This window comes from Drosophila miranda, chromosome XR (assembly GCF_003369915.1).
Source record: "Drosophila miranda strain MSH22 chromosome XR, D.miranda_PacBio2.1, whole genome shotgun sequence".
Taxonomy (NCBI): domain Eukaryota; kingdom Metazoa; phylum Arthropoda; class Insecta; order Diptera; family Drosophilidae; genus Drosophila; species Drosophila miranda.
In genome coordinates, this window is record NC_046674.1 from 16,716,574 (window position 1) to 16,732,756 (window position 16,183).

Sequence of the window (16,183 nt, forward strand, 5' to 3'; positions counted from 1 at the left end):
CCACGGCCCGCCCACGCCCCTGCCGCGCAGCCCTCCTTGGTAACAATTACAACAAAGACGGCATCGAAATAAATGTAGAAATGTAGAAATTATTAAATACGAGCCATTCCACCAGCCATTCCTGCCATTCCAGCCGTTCGAATCGATTCCGGCCTATCGATCTAACAGTATTCTTCTCTTGTTTTCGGGGAGCTTGACTGGCGTTTTACAATAAATAACCCCAGGCCGGGCCCTGCGGGGAGGGGGGGCTGCTCGTAAATTAGAGTCCCTTCATATTGCCAGCCGCTTTAAATGCCCCCAAAGGATTGGTGGGGGGGGGGGAGGCCCTCCAACTTGCGAAACGCCTACAATTTAATTCAATTTCAGCAAGTTTTTTTCAACTATTTTTAACTTTTGCACTTGGGCGGCGTCTCTGCCGCGGGAGCACAACAAGGAGCGGCAGGGAGCGGCAAGGAGCGGAGGGTAAAAAACGTGAGGAAAAAGGTAAACCAAATTATAATGCTTAACCTTTAAGCCTGCCTCGGATTGCGTGCTAAGTTCTCTTGGTTACTTAACTTGGCCAAGTTGTTCTTGGTCTACTCCTGCCTCTGCCCCTGTCTCCACCTCCGCCTGCGCCTGCGGCTCCACTCTGGGGCTCTTATTCGCTCTTGATGCCCTGTAGACGACTTCCTTGCCAGGGGTGTTATTATGTTGTTCGCCTCGAATGCAACACGGAGAAGGGGCGTGGCTACGGCCGGGCCAGACACCAGCCAAGGATTCCTAGGATTACTGCTGAAAAGATAATGACGGTGCGGCGGCTCTTCTTTTGGGTAAACAACAATTATACAATAGCAAGGTTTTTGTCAAGATAATTGCGGCTTTTCTCAAGTGGATGTCACTGGATCTATCCCACGGGTACGGGTATTACTTCTCTCGCTTGCTCATTCGTTCCCCTTCCAAGGTACGAGTCTACGCCTGGATTCCCGTTCGCTGCCAAGGCCATCGTATCCACATTAGCATATTTCTGATAGCTCGGGCTGCCCTCCAGCCCCGCTCGGCTCTGTCGCTCCCCGTCTGCAGCGTATCCCATGGTCGAGGTCAGAGCCAGCTTCCTGCCACAACATCCTCTGCCACTTCAAGCTGTGCGCTTGTTTGCACCTACGCCGACCCAGCCCGGCACGGCCCTGCCCGGCCTTCCAGCGTTTTTTCTCCGTCCGCTCTGTCCCGTTCCGTTGCTCTGCATTTCAGCCGTGGGCCGTTGTTGGCTTAAGCCATGCCAGCTGTTAACGACCTTTGCCGGTTGAGGCTCGTTTGTTGGCCAACTCGTGGGGCGGGACTGGCTCCGCGCCGGAACGGAAGGGGGAAGCGCGCCCGGAGCGGGGCGTAAAACTGCAATTGCGCTGCGAACTTTATGGAAACGACTCCGCTGAAGAGCCAACCCCGGAAAGGGGGCTACGGAGTGAGTGTACTGTGCTGCGCTGTGTGCGCACGAGTGTATATAAGTTTTCTAAATTTATTACAATTCGCGCGCAAACTGAAAGCTATAATTTTCGAGCGGTTTCTGGCGACCACGCCTCGAATGTCGAATGTCGAATGTTGAATGTCGATTTTTGATATTTGCGTTTGGCACGCAACACGATTTAAACTTTTTCCGCCGCTCTCTCCGGGCGGACGCCTTGCTAAAAATATCCATAAATCAATTTGAGTTGATTCCCAGAGTCGCGAGGGCTGGGGACAACCTCAGCCCCGATATCCACACCTTCCCCCGGCACAGCAGGCGTCCCGCTGAGTGTCTCGTTTAAATTGAAAGATGGGTGGAGCGGCACCGTGCCCGCCCCCGTCTCCGTCCCCATCCCGGCATTAGTTTGCATAAATTTCACCGACAGTCCTTGGCTTGCTTGGGATTGAAAGAGGCTTTGGAGGAGTCCTTCGATATTTGCTTGGTCAATATTTTCCACTGCGGCCCCTGAACACTTGATGCATATGCCTCCCACAATTAATTGCAGTTTTCGCAGCTCCAGTTGACGCTGCAGCTGCAGCTGCTGCAGTGGCATATCCGGCTCAGTCCGTCTCCATCAGTGTCGCCGCCCTGTCAAAAGATTTAACAGTTTAATGAGGTTTTGTGCAGTGCTCACATCTGCTGGCGAATTCATCTTTCCACATGTGTATTTATTGTATTTACTTGATGCTGTTGCGGTCACCAGTAGCAGCAGGAGCAGCAGGAGCAGCAGCCGGGACCGTGCCCGTGCCCGTGCCCGTGTCCTTTTTGCCAGCCATCCATCCATCGATCCACCCAGCCAGCCGTACCATCCATCCATCCATCCATTCATCCTTTGCAACCCGTTGCCGCTCCCTTTCCCGCTCCCGATCCTGGGTCCATTCCCGTGTCCGTTGCTGAATGCCATCCGTCCTCTGTCGTCCGTCGTCGCATGTCAATGCTGCTGGGCATTGTTGACAATAGGATTTATATTTCAACAGTCTCGTTGTCCACTCTCCCCCACAGCCCCCTCTCCCACACATGGCCAACTTTTTCCCATTAACATATTGATTTTTATGGCTCGCAAATTTACGAGTTTCTGCTGGGAATGGGGCACGGGGCACGGGGCACGGGGCATGGCCCTCGGCCGCTTTTTCTCTCTCTCTCTGTTTTTTTTTTTTTTGCCGTTTTCGCTGACGTGTATAAAAGGTTTTAAAAGTAACGCCATTAATTTCTGTAATGCCTCAGGAAACACTCTAACATTAATTTACAAAAGTTCAGAGGCGAATATATCAAGTGCCCCTTCCAGGGAGAGCAAACATTCCCGATGGAAATTGTTCAAATGCAGGATTTTCACAAACTACAGAAGGACATCTCTGTCCACTGAGCCCACGGAGTTCAAAGCACTCATTCAGGGATAACCCCTGACGGATATACGCGTATAGTTTCAGGGTATGTCGATTTTTCTAATGAAATGCCCCGCCACGTATGCAAATCAGGCATATTATTTACAGTCGCTTTGCAAGACCAATAAATACGCAAATAGTTTGATAGAAAGCCGGCAACGACAACAGCCATAATAAATCCATCCGAATAGATAAGTTTGCACAATCCGCCACACAAACTCGCACTGCGATGTGCCAGACTGGCAAATATTGATGTTTTGCTTTGAAATTGAGTCGGGGACACAGCCGCGGGGCGGGCGCGGCATATAAGCCAGAACAAGCCAACAAATCACCTCAAGAGAGCACATTTGCTTTGATGATAATATTTGATCCGGCCTGCAATTAAAAAAACTACCGAAACCTCAAAATCACCGTGAACTTCGTCTTCGACTGGGGGGCGAGTGGGGGCGAGAGGGGGCGAGAGGGGGCTACTGGGGGCGACTGGGGTCTAGAGCAAATATTTGCCAACAATTATTTGTGCCAGGCGTGAGGCAGGGGCTCTCCCTGAGCTTCTTGGTTTCTGGTTTATTTGGCTCTTAAATAAATTACATGGCAATGCCCTTCAAAATTTTGCGATGATAAACACGTTCAAACCGTTCCGAACCGCATAAAACCTTTACAATTACTTATAAATTTAAGGCATTTATAACATGCTTAATGAATTTCCAGCTGGAGGAGCTGGTCCTGGGTCTGCTCCTGGTCCTTGCTGGTTGCTGCTTGCTGGTTGCTGGCTGCTCCTTGCTGGCTTGCTGCCTGCCCTGGCAATGTTTTCGTTGAATTATGATGCTTTTAAAATGTAATTTATTTTTTTAAATAAACACCGAACGCGCTGCTTTCGCCGTCTTGCTGCCGCCTTCCCCTTTCCCTCTTCCGCTCTGATGTTGCTTCCACTTGCTGCTGCTGGTGCTGTGTGCCAGCAATCTGAAATGAATTTAATTTAATTTTATTATTTCAGTCAGAATTGCCTCGACGGCGGCATCTTCGCGCTGCTCAGCTTATAATTTCGTTGATTTTTATTATCCCTTTTTTGTGATTTGGCCCATAATTTGTTATGGCTTCTTAAGTGGTGGAAAGTGGAAATCGATCAATGGTCCGCCGACAAAGAGAGACGATTGCCGAGTATATACAGTTTTTCATGCAATAAATATCGATGGAATGCATGCTTCAAGTTTTGAATGCAGAAAGAAAGAAAGGAAACTCCCAAAGTTTGTTTCCCCCCAAACCAATTTATCGATATGGTCATTACCGAAGGCTGAAGTTGGCAACATCTTCACATGTGGAGTGTCTTGGCTGGAATTGCATATGGCCGGAACCAGAACTTTGTGCAATCAAATTGGGCAAACAGGCAAGAGCCGGAGCAACGTCGAAGTCGTACTTCAAGAACTCAAGTCGTGCATATTTATCAAAACATTCTCGATGTACATATACCATATACATATACCAGTATATGTATGTTGGGGCGAGGGGGGGTGTGGAGGGGGAATGGGAAAAAATTGCACGTGCATGCCAAATGCAAACACGGGGAAATTGCTGGCACTGAAGAGACCCCCACACAGCACACACACACACACACACACACACTCAGACAGAGTCTTGGCCAAGTTAAGAAGTGAAGGAGAGTTGTGTGGAGGGCCCCTCCATCTGGCGCTGACGTTGCCAGGCGCTTCAGAAATGTGTAAAATATTTTGCACATCACAGAATATGGCACGCGGCAAAGTGCAGCAAACAATATTTATTATAGGAAATATGATGTGAATATACTCCTCCTCGCAGCACACATACATATATTTATATATACCATATACATACATAAAGAGAGAGAGAGAGAGAGGCATCGTCTCCTTGCCGCCTCGCTTTGATTAATGCCTGCAATGGGGACAACATGGCGTATGCGTAATGTGGCAATGAGATACAAATCAAATGATGGCCCAGGCAGCATTAATGGCCAACTATTAAACTAATCGCTTTCGTTGCCTTCCGACTGGCAATTATCCATCCCCCCTCCCTTTGCTCCCTTAACTGCTTACTCGCAGCCCCCCCCCCGCCGCGAGCACTCTTCATCTGGCCCGAAAATCAAGCCATAAAAGGAAACAAAAGAAACGAAAGCGAAAAAAGTCCTCCCGGCCAAAATGTCGATCTCTCAGCGGAGGAGGGCGGCAAGTGGCAAGTGGCAAGGTCCGGGGCTCAAGCAATTTTACACCTGTCAGCAAATAAAACGTTGATACACAAATAGAAAAATCCGTCTAAGTAGCAAAATTATTGTTGAAGGCACAAAGCGAAAGCGAATAAAAAAGGGACAGCCGGCAAGAGAAGATCCAACAGAATCGCTGCCCCGTTGTTGCTCCCGCTTTTGGCCTTGTTCAAGACAAATGCCGGCCAACAACAAAGGCCAGCTCATTGTTGTTGCTCTTGATTCACCTTTCTGGCAGTAGCCCTCCCCTATCTCTCTCTCACACTCTCTCGCCCTTTAACACCCTCTACTTGTCTCTTTCTTTCTCGTTTTTTTTTTCGTGCTGCTTTGTGCTAAATAAACATTTATAAAAACAGCCAAAAGTTTTATTCGCTGATGCTGCTTCTGTTGCCACTTTTTGGTCCTTTCTGTGTGCTCTCTCCTCTCTTCGCCCCTCAATGCTGGCCCAGAATTTCATTTTGAATTTCCTCTGAACATTTCACGGGACTTTGACGCGTGGCGAAAGTTTATTTCTATATATTTTTATATGGTACCCAGCCAAAAGGTACGCGCACTCCGAGTATATTTGATAAGCGAGTGACTTGGTCGCTAAAACAGACTGAAAAGGACTTCACGGTGAGATTTTGATATCTCAACCTAATTAGTACCATTTTGTGCCAGATATATGTGTACAGATTTGTATCTGGATTTATCTTGGAAGCGCAGCTTCGTTCCAGTCCGTAGAGGACTGTGGCCTTGATCGGCCTTCTACTCTACTCCTCTCCTCGTCCGGCCTTGGCCTGCGTTTGGGCTCTGTATTTGGTAAATGAATTCCCTAAATATATGAGTACAGGGCATCTGGCAAGCAGCTTTATTTCGAGAGCTAACATTTCATTCCCGTTTTAGCTGTGTTCCATTTTAAAATTGTTGCTGCAGCGAGTGCGTGGGCGGGCACTTTGATGGGGCACAAACGGCATGGGGAGTACGAGTACTACCATAAAGCCATAAACCGCCGCAAGTCAAACATCTTGCCAGAGAGAGAGAGGGGGAGGGAGAGAGGGACAGAGAGATCTGTGTCGCTCTGGGATAGATAAGGAATTGCTGTTTAGGCCAGAGACATGCATTCGGGCCCGGTTGATAGATGGCAGCCGCATTGTTTGCTTTAAGACTTGGCTTGGCGATGACTTGGCTCCGATAATGGCTTATGAATGCCCGGGCAATTGCGTCATGTAAACTAGGATGGTGGGCGTGGTGGCCAGACGCGTGACGCCTCCTTCGTCGTTCGTCGTTCGTCCCTCGTCCCTCGTCCCATGTCCTGCTTCTAGCCGCCTGGCGCGCCCTCAACATGTGCCGGAGCGAGCCATCAAGAGGCGATGATACGCCCACTGTGTGTAAGTGCAACGTTGTAGACTGCAGCACGCTGCAAGGCGTTGAACAACATGACGCGCTGCGATAGTACTCGTGTGCTTGTTGTGCCACGTCTGGGCAGTGCTCGGCCCTGTTGGGCAGTGCTGGGCAGTGCTGGGCTTTCCTCGATAAGCATAGGGTGTGTGTGGGGCATGGGGCTCTCTCAATGATGTTATTTCTTTACGTGTGTGTGGGTGTGTGTGTGTGTGTGTGGGTGTCTGTACATTCCCAAGTTGATGTCTAATTTAACGCTATCGTAAAGTTGCCAGCGTTTGCTTTCTATCATCCATCTGGCTCTGCTCTCTCTACACGCTCCGGCAGTGGCTGTCAATGTGTCAGCCAGTCCAAAATCGAGACTTGTGCGGGCTGAAATGGTTGAAAAACACATGTAACTGCAAATCGGTATCGTCATCGCCATCGTCATCCGTTGTTGTTGCATTTCGTTCTTGTCCTCCCTGTCGTCCCTGTCCCCTCTGTCGTCCCTGCCTTGTGTATCCTGCCAGGACAGGACATTGTTTCGGTAGTTGGTAGATGTGTGAATGGCTGCAGGGGGACGAGTGGTGTGGTGTGAAGAGGAAGTGTAAGTAAAATGTACATACATAATGGTGATCCTGGCTCTGGGTGCAGCAGCCGTCTGCTGCACAGTGCCAAAGGAGGTCGTATAAATGCTAATTAGTGTGGCAACTCTGTAATCTATCGTTTCATGTTCTGCTTATCGAAGCGTCTGCAAATCGAAAATCCACTCATGGTGCCACTGCAATCATAATGGAGATGGGCAGCGAGAGACTAGAGAAGGCAGGTCCTTTTTATACCCGGTCCCGTATATTCGATTGGGGGGTGAAAGTGGATGTGTGCAACAGCCAAAAGCAGAGTCGATACAGCCATAGCGGTTTGTCCGTCTGTCCCAGAGTCTACAAGAGCTAGAGATATGAAATCTTGTATCCAGACTCCTGTAATATCGGATTGCCCCCTTCCGCACCGAAAAAGACGAAAATCTGAAGATACGAGCAACGCAGAACTATAGGAAAGACCATACCTACTAGATGGCCAGGATCAGTTCCGATTATGATTATAACCAGAATGAAACGCGCAGATCTTCCACGAGCCTACCTGTTCCCTCTCCCTCTCTTTCGCAAGCTCTTCCTCGGGCAGTGTACGCCCTCTGGAAAAGGAGAGCCATGCTGACTGAGTATCGGGTATCCTTTTCGCTCTCCTTTTCCTTTCATGTCATCAGCCTTGCTCTGCCTCAAGCACCAGCTAATGGAAGCCTGCTTCTAGTTGCTTCATCAATCTCTGATCAATCTTCTAGCAATTAAGCCAATAACCAATTACTTTGTGCAATAAATCTTGGCAAACAATCCCAGTCCCAAGAGTTGGGACATAATGGCCAGTAAAAAACACATCTAGTGACAAAAGGCACTGTTGAGCCGCTCACAATCCGCTTACACTCGTATGAACTGTATCCCAATTGACCCAACTTTCGTGCCAGGGCTGGCAAGTCAATCCATCACTGGGGAAACCTGCTCCTAACCCGCACGAAAGTCCCTCAAAAATGTGTCGCTCCCGCCCCCGTTCCCGGCCCCGTTCTCGGCCCGGGCAACATTTGTCATCAGCTCAATAATTGTCAACAGACAACAGAACGAATTTACATGTGACAATGTTTGAATGCGAGAGAGAGGAGAGCCGTCCCGTGCTCGGACTAATGTGCTGCCAAGTGTCTGGAAATGTTGTTCCATTTATAAAGAAACAAACTCAATTTAATTTGCCATAAAGTTGACAGGGCCTGATACCGGAGTGCAGGGGAGTCGAAGCGTGCGACGTGCCTGCCATTTGAACTGTACGAATAGAAATATACAAAGGCTTAACACTGGGAGAACTGCTAATCTGGCCGACGAACAGGTCCCAACCGACGGGAAGACCAACCCACCGACCCACCGACTGACCCTTTTTCGGACCCAAGTCTCGCTTGACCCTTTTCGGTGCGAATCTGCATATTCCAGTGTTAATCCTACTTGGGAATTTATAAAATAAATTATTTACTTGACGAGGCCTCCATCCAAATGAAGAAAAAATAAATATCCAGCTTAAGGAAGGAATGAAAAATTACCAAAGCACCAGCTCCATCTCCATCTCCGTCTCCGTCTTCAGATGAAGGATGAAAGGGATGAAGCACACACATAGTTTCCAGCCTATTGTGGCGCTACAACTGTCGCCAGGTGGCTTTAGGGGAGGGGGGGGGAGGGCGTCTGTGTGGGTTTCTGGGAGTGTGGCAGGTCCAGACCCTGCTGACGTGGCACAAAATGAATTGCACTTGATTGTGGCAGCTCGTGGCGAGGCAAGTCGTTGCGCGGGGCGGTGGGGGGCAACGCAGGTGGAATTGCCAGTGCAAAGTGCATCGTTAGCCAAAATTTACGTGGCACGTTAACACCCGGACTGCCAAAAACAAGCCAGCCCCGGCGCAAGGTGTGCTCAACAATCGTCCCTCGTTCCTCGACCTCGTCGTCGCCATCGTCCTCGCCATCGCCCTCGCCATCGTCCTCTCAGCTCTCAGCTCTAGCTCTACTTCCATTTCCACCTGCAGGTCGCTCTTGAAATTTATGCTCGTGAATTATGAATGGAAATGGCGTCTTGGCCCGCACATCTACGAATCCGGGTGTTTTACCAGCCATCCAGCCAGCCATCCAGCCAGCCCTTTTTTTGTTTTTTTGTTTTTTTTTCTTGTTGGAATTTATTTAATAGTCAGCTGCAGAAAATGTTCTCGACGGTTGCTGTTTTGCTTTTATTATTATAAATTCATATGCGTTGTCGATTAATTTTCATTTTTCCCCCATTTCTCATGTGCGCTCCGCTCCCCTCTCTCCCGCCTTGTGTCCCATTACTTATGCTGTTTTTAATTTGCTAGGTTCAATGCACGTGCCACAGCCCGAAACGAATCCTTTGCACACACGAACACGACTACAAACTACAATGGCCAACCCTTTTCCCCAGCTCCCCCCCGAACAGATGCTGCACTAAGTCAAAAGGGTCCCCGACTTTTGTTGATTTTATTTAACCTTATCCCAACTCAGGGCCTTGCAAGGGACAGGGACAAGGACCGAGGGACAAGCTATCTCGAAATATGATTGCTGTGGAATATACAAATATACATTGTCTGATTGTTTAATGCTTGGCAAAAACGATGCCCAGGAGTGTCAAAGGGAGCGTTGATGGAACTCTGATGAGTTCCTTGAAGTGCGAGCACGAAATCTCCTTCAGTGCACATCATGATGCATGCATCGCTGTTAATGAACGCACTGAACTGCACTGATGATCAGCCGACTGGTTGTGGTATCAGGGAAGGGACCCATTATTCCCCAGAGACCTATCAGTGGCGACACCCCTGAATGATTCTGATTTGCGGGTAAATCGATTTTCAATTGCATTCTATTTCGGGGCCGGGACGCATTGTAAATGATTATACTCGAGTATTGCTCTCGGATGGAGGGCAATTTTCCATTTGGCTTTCTGTTTTCATTCGAGCAATCAAATAAAAAGATCCCAATGTAAGCCTTTTTTTTGGCAGACAATCCGCATAAGAGGGCGCCTAAATTGGCATTCCCTGTTGGAATACAAAAACAATTTTTGTTTCCTCTTTTATTTCGCTTTCGCTTTTGTTTTTCCTTTTTTCTTTTTGCTCCGAATATTTTCCTTTATTTGAGGAATATTTTCTCTTTGCCTGGGCGAATTGGCTTCTGTTTTGGCAAGCGGATCTTAATATGGTCTTCGACCCCACTCCCACTCCTCCGAACCCTCTCGCTGCGTCCTCTCCGTTTGCTGTCTGTTTGCTGTGGACACGGAATTATGGAATGTCTGATATGGTGATGTGATTCTTCATTAGATTTATCGGACTGCAGACGTGGCTGGTGGATGGCACCGTCTCTGCCGGAAGGATACAGGCAATATCATATTGAGTTCCTTCCACAGCTCGACAGCAAATAAACACGCAACACACAGCAGGCGGCGGGCGGCGGACGGCCCTCCCTGCAGGCTCTTCAAATGAAAAGTCATAAAAAAGCACAAAGGATAATGCGTTTTTAATGGCAATGAGTTTGGCTTTTGTGCTTGTCGGGCATAAAAAAACACAAAGAGAACAAAAAGAAGCCAACTGAAATGAAAATCCTCGTGAAAAATCCTCGAAAAAATGAAACAGAAAATTTGTTTTGGAAATGCACAAAAGTCGGCTGGAAGCCCGAAGTTTATTTAATTAATTTTTCTTTAGCAGTCGACCAAGAAAAAATATTATGCCCGTATGTAGGTGAGTATTTTTTGCATGTGGCAGGAAGCTGGGAGCATCCTTTTTCAGGCCATCCCGGCCCACCCCACATAACCCCCACATACCCCCCACATGCTCGCACGCGTACGTGTTGATTAAGCGCATTCACTTGACTTTATTAACGAGGCGAAAAAGGCTGTGGGAAAAGTTGCTGCAGACTTCTGGCTGGATACGGCCCAGGACTGCGACAGGGAACGGGAGCAGGAACAGGAGCAGGACCAGAACAGGGACCAGAACAGGGACCGGGACAGGGACCGGGACCAGGACCGCTAAGCCGCGTACAGGCCCAGTTTCTGCTACAGTCATTCATCTAGGGAGACAGGCAGGCAGGCAGCAGGCAGGCAGGCAAGCGAGTACACGTTTAATTTTTGTATAATTATTCAAATTTACGTTGAAAACTTGCCGCGCTGTGCCAGCCACAGACTCGCTTCGTAAGAGACAGAGTGGGAGTGGCAGTGGGAGTGGGATTGGGAGTGGTGCTCCGGCAATAAGTACGTTGGCATCCCGGGAACGTGACTACTCATAAGCCATTAGACAACCAGGCACCGATGACCTGAGACTCAGTTTCGTATCTCCCCGGCAGGCCGTAATCCCCAAAGGCGCTCCTGGTGCGTACGAGAGCTGGTTGTCATTCCTTGCAGCTCAGCGGCGGCGGTGACCAGACGCAGATTGTCGCTGGTAATGGTTGACTAATTGAGGCCGGCAACGGACAATGGGGCACGGGACACGGGACACGGGACACGGGGCACAGGCCACTGCGAACTGCCGTCGAGATTGAAGGGGGAGCGGAGCGAGTCGATGTCGACGAGTGATTCGAGTTCAGGTTCCGTCAAGTCGGGTACCAGTGATTTAGAGCGCGCTTAGCAGTTCGGACATGTGTCGTCCGTGTGGTTGCTAATGAGCTGCAAATCGGGGGGCCTTGTGTACGTGCAGGAGTCCTTTTTGACGCTCACCTTCGGGGCAGCACACTCACGCACTCACGCACGGGACTGCGCGTAAGGCAGGCCTTGAATGCCCATTGACTGGCTATCGAATCTTAGCCCCTCCATGCGCGGGGTCTAGGCTTTGCTTTCGAGTACCTGATGGCTTGGCAATGAACTAATTTATGTAGTGGTTCAAGCTTTAAGCGAAACCTGTTCATAATTCTGTAGCTGAATGGTGAACCAGTTCCGAAAAGGATACTCCCCCACGGAACAATCAACTAAATCACAATTTAAGCCGCACAGCATTTGTAATTTATGAAGCAATTTATGTACAAAAACGTACACACATAAATACGTCCACGAATAGGGATTTGTGCGGGCGTATACGTAATAAATATGCATATCCTCCTCTGAAGTGCTTTCTGTTTAAGCTGGAAGCTTTTTATTCTACCTCACTCAACTAATTAAAAGTTTTATTCAATAATTTAAGCATTTGCGAGGCATTTATGACCGCTCTCATGGCCACACAATTACCAAATGTCTGCAACTATTTAGGGACAATTTTTATTGCCTACCCCCGAAGGGGAGCGACCAGAGGGAAAGCGGAGGAAAGTGGGGGAAAGCGAGCGGAAACAGCAAATGAAATCATTCTCTAAAATGTAATTGTGCCAATGGCAATTTAGTTGGGATCTAATTTTAGTTTTTCGGCTACAAACACCGAAAACCCGAAACTGTTGACGGACGACTTTTCGGTGGCCCTATCCGTGCTTTCGCCTTTCGCATTTAGCATTTCAGTTTTCCCTTTTCCACGCCCGCAGTGGGCGGCATTGGTCAGAGAGCCGCCGACACACAAACAACGCCACCCCCCACCCCCACACCCCCACACCCTCACACCGTTATGCAAATGGAACGCAATGAAAGAAAATCAATTAACTAAAGCAAACACGCGGTGATGTAAGCAACAACAATGGCCCAATGGCTCAATGGGCAGATACCATTCCTCCGATCCTGTCAAACGCTCGATTCGGGTTTGGTTTGAAAATTAATTAAAGCTCATTTGATGCAATCTTTCAGCGGGCCTAATCACTCTGCGTCTCGTTGGCCTTGGCCAAAATTCAGTTTGCCCGACCAGTAATTAGACCCCGTAAACGTCAAGCATCACGGGCCGGCATGGCCGAAACCGAGCCCAAACCGAACCCAAACCGAAACCGGGCCCGTCCCGTCCGGAATCCACATGCGTATAAAAATTCCACAGGATGTGTGAAGGGATGATGGGATTGTGGGCTGTATTTCTGTATTTCGGGGGAGAGTACAGCTATGTGGGGCATGACTGTCATTTGCTTTATGCACATGCCGAGGAAATATTCATGATTGCAGTTAACAAGGACAATAATGATTGATTTATGTGTGTGGCCTGCTGCCCGCTGCCGCTGCCCGCTGCCCGCTGCCGGGCCATGGCCATTAGTGGCGGGGCAGCAGCCAGCCAGCAGCCAGCAGCCAGCCAAGGACTGCTCCAGGTTTATGGCAGGTGTGGAGGCGGCTGATCCAGTTAACAGCCCTGGGATAAAAGTTGCTATGATTCCTGCTCGCAGTCCTCCCAATCCGGCATAAAACTTTGAGTGGCTCGTTAAAAGTGTAAGCCAACTAAGATGTGCCAAATGAACACTGCCGAGTGCCTGGCAGGGGGTTTCCGGCGAAAACATAACATTTAATTAGATTACGCATATGAGCGCGTAAAATGCCGCTGGAAACGAAACTCGTTTACATTTTGTACGAGTAAGAGTACAAGTATCTCTGGGTATCTCTGGGTATCTCTGGGTCTCTGGGTATCTCTGGGTATCTCTGGGTGTTAAGTTTTTCAACCTTTATTGCCGCAAGTTTTGTTATTGCTTATGCAAATTAGTGGTTGGCTGAGGCTTGAGCTTGAGTCGCGTTAATTATACATGGATAGTCCTTGGAGGTTTTATTTAAATAGATCCCGTCTCTCTTTCGGTCTGACCCCCATTGACCTCTGCTCAGTGACCAGAAATCTGTCGATAAATATTCATTTATTTGATATTATCTTAATTATTCAAACACAAACTGTTTTCAATTAATAAACGAAAGCCTTAGCTTTTTGGTTGCGGAATCGCTTCATAATTAAATCGGACCATGGCCGGAGCCCGATAAAATTGCGATGGCCATTAGAACAGGTGGAATAAAAGGCTCAAAAATAGCCTAAAATAAATATCCAGCGTAATGCAATTTTAATTGCACAGAATGTGTCGCTTAGTTGCTTCTCTGCCGTACGATACATATGTGTGTATATAAACAGGACTCATAATTTGCGGCAGGGGGAATGGAATCCTTTTTTGGGGCCTCGTCTGCCCTGCCCTGCCCTGCCCTGCCCCGGCCTGGTCTGGCCTGCCATGTCGTTTGCCACAATCGATGTCGTTTATCTTCTGATTTGTTGCCAAACGAAGCAAAACAAATCACTTGCTCGAACGGCTGCTCCATCTAACAACTAAATTTCAGACATACCGTAGCGAGAAGGTCCTGCCAAAGAAGCTGCAGCCTGTACTCCTGGGTCCCTCTCCCATTCCTCTGGTGACGGGATTTCTCTACCGCTCCTGGGGCCTCGTTCCAGCTGCTGTTGCGAATGAATTGTAGCCATTTTTCAGACATCTTTGGCAGACTCGTGACGTCCGACGTTGCACGGCTCGGCACAGAAAACAAGCAGGAAAAAAGGAGAATATGGAACCCAGAGAGCTGGGAATTTGTGACGCCTTCGTCGTGTGTTAACAATGAAAGTATGCCGCATGCCATGTCCCGCCTTCCGCCAACAAAAGGTACAAATGTCGCCGGAACGGAATTTATTGGCGTGCATTAACCGACACAAGGACACCACTCTCCGGGATATGCGCCATATATTAATATAAGAGCCTCGAATGTGTGTACACACACAGATACTGCCACAATTGTTTTGTCTTTCTGGCTCTCCGGCTAAAGTGCACATTTGTTGGCTTTCTTTATGCTCGCATGCCCCAGAAGTTAATCAGGATTTGTGGCCCATCCCCATCCCTATCCCCATCCCCTCCCACGAGCTCTGACTCTGATAAATTAATTTGTGCGTTGACTGGCTTGGCATTTTATTGAAATTTGCATAAACATAATTTCCGAAAGGTTGCCAGTAAATCCTCACAGAACAAACACTGCAAAATAAACTAACAATAGACGGTCCGAGGCACACACTTGATAAGAACAATAAGAGCCGAAGCAACATGCAGTATTGGGCCAAGAAAAACTCTATTATTTCAGTACATTAACTTTGGATTTATTGTTTATGGCAGCAGCAGGAGCGGTGGGCGCACAGACATGGGCAGTGGCAGTGGCAGTGGCAGTGGCACGGGCAGGGGCAGGGCTTCAAACGTCGATGGCCTCTAAGTGAAAGTTGGCGAACAAATATCGAGTGAAAAGTTGGCTAAAACTTACCGAAACCTTCTTCAAGCCATCTGAAACGTGACTCTCTTCAGGGAGGGCCTTGTCCTTGGACGGAGTTTGTCTGCCTCTAAGCATGCAACACTAATTGAAAGAGCTTTGTTTCACGTTTGCATACCGGTCTGTGTGTAACAGTATTGTGAGTGGGTGTGTGGGTGTGTGGGTGTGTGGGTGTATGGGTGTGGCGCAGCCACATCATGAGGCTGTCATAATGTGCATTTTATATTACGTATGCACACGCGGCGTATGCGCAATATGACGAGCACCAGCCGCAAATTTCCTTGCCACATATGTGACACTGAGACGCTTCCCACCCCCCCTTTATTTTATAGAAAGAGCCCCCACTTGGCCTTTGTTTTTGGCCAAGTTTATGTTTGAAAATTTTCGCTGCCATTTTGCCGTTCTTTTCTTATGTTTCGTTCTGCCGCCCCAAGCTCGTAAATCTTTGAGGAAGTGAGCAAAAAGAAGAAGACAAAAAAAATGGAAAATTGCCCATTTTGTGTGTTGGTATGTGTGCGGGATGGCTGGTCATAAAATGGAAACAGATCAATATAAAATTTATTTATATTTTCGCTTGAGTGGCCATAAAAATGCCAGCCCCCCACCCATACCACCACCCACACCCACACCCCATTCAAATGATCATTTCTGGCGGCGCTCTAATTAATATGTGGGTGGAAAGTCGCAAAAACGAAAAGGAAAAATACTTAGGCTGGAAATACTTCAAAGACCGCCCAGGGGATTTATGGCCTGCAGCCGGCAGGCCGGAAGTGTCACTTGGCAACTTTCCTCGGATTGTGTCGAGACAACCCAACTTCACAGCTCCAAAGGCCCCGAAGGCGTTGAACAAGCTCCAAGCACTTCAACTCCCTGCACCCTGCACCCTGCTCCCTGCGTCCTGCGTCCTGCGACTGTTTGTGTCTGTATTTATGTAGCGATAAAATTAAATTTATTTTAACGCCAGCCGAAGGTGCAGATGGGGAGTGCGGGGCG